General features: G+C 41.6%; 1 pseudogene; it reads left to right on the top strand.

Annotated features, from left to right (window-relative positions):
- Window positions 1–1,126: 1,126 nt before the first annotated feature.
- LOC102848056 lies at window positions 1,127–1,520 on the top strand (annotated as a pseudogene).
- The last annotated feature ends 7 nt before the right edge of the window (window positions 1,521–1,527 follow it).

Raw genomic sequence — 1,527 nt, 5'->3', positions numbered from 1 at the left:
AGAATCTATGTCTTTTTGAAGTTGAGCTTCAATCTATTTTGAAGATTACAGTCCTTGACCTTCTGCAGCAAGTGCTTCAGGTCCTCCTCAGTTTTAGCAAGCAAGGTTGTACCATCATCATAATGTAGGTTGTTGATGTGTTGATCTATTATGCAATAGTAGAAAATTTAGCATCTTTATTGCTTATAATGTACTTCATGAATGGGGTGATCTAGGTAAGGCGATTTCCAGTATAATTATTCAAGCTGAAGTTTATTTTCTTCTTTGGTTTACACATCTCTTTCCTTATCCACTATTTTGTTATCCAACATCTCACATTTAAAATAATAATAAACATACCATCTGACTATTACATACATTAGTGATACACGTTTGGCAGTAATATATGTTGAAGTATAAGATGAGAATATTTGCTATGATAGTTTAAGTGCGCTCTAGTGGTCTAGTACTAAGGAATTATATTCATAATATTTCCTGTTAAGATTAATAACAAACTATTTATAAAGAATCTCAGGTCAACAAAATTCCAAATACTTAACAAGCTTCATTAGTCCATAATTTCTAACATTAGCAGTTTTATCTCTTGCTCTGTTCCACAATTCCTCTATGGCCCTTTAGTTCAGTAATTCACCAAAAGATCTCCCAGAGACTCTGACCTGTCAGGAGGATGATTCACATCACAGGGTGGTATTGTAGAAACTGGTCAGCGATGAGCTGGGATACTGTGGACTTAGTCGTGCTGCAGCTGGATGGCATCTGTGGGGGTACAGGCTGGATGTTGTATCCCACCTGAACATTTCACAAGAGAAAGTGGCTAGCTCTAGTAGGGCGGGGTTTGTATCCCATCCTAATCTTCTCTCTTTGACACAATTATTACTTCAGCACAAAAATAAACAGTTACTGATTAGCTAGGAAAGACATCAGAATGATAAAGCCTAGATACCCAGAGTAGTTAAGCAGCCAACTCAAAGGCATGTCATTTAAATCTACCAGCTTCAAGGGAGAAAGATGGGTGATCTCCTCTACAATGATTTGCAGCTTCTGAAACCCCCCCTGGAGGGTCAGCTATGAGTCAACACATAACATTACTAACAGCAGCTTTCCGGTTCCTGCAGCGCTAAGAACCATGAGCAGCAAAGTCTCTCGAGACACCCTCCAGGAGGCAGTGCTTGAAGTCCTGCGCGGGAACCAGCGCAAACGCAGAACGTTTTTGGAGATGGTGGAGCTGCAGATCAATTTGAAGAACTATGACCCTCAGAAGGACAAGCGCTTCTCAGGGACCGTCAGACTGAAGTCCACCCCACGCCCCGCGTTCTCAGTGTGTGTTCTTGGGGATCAGCAGCACTGTGACGAAGCCAAGGCTGTGGATTTCCCCCACATAAACATCGAAGTGCTGAAAAAACAAGAATAAGAAGCTGGTCAAAAGCTGACCAAGAAGTATGATGCCTTTTTGGCCTCTGAATCCCCTGATCAAGCAGATCCCAAGAATCCTAGGTCCAGGGCTAAATAAGGCTGGCAAGTTCCCTT

The sequence above is a fragment of the Elephantulus edwardii genome, unplaced genomic scaffold (assembly GCF_000299155.1).
Source record: "Elephantulus edwardii isolate Elephantulus edwardi_28Jun2011 unplaced genomic scaffold, EleEdw1.0 scaffold00179, whole genome shotgun sequence".
Lineage (NCBI taxonomy): Eukaryota > Metazoa > Chordata > Mammalia > Macroscelidea > Macroscelididae > Elephantulus > Elephantulus edwardii.
Note: the sequence above shows the minus strand (reverse complement) of the source record. Positions and strands in the feature narration are given on the sequence as shown.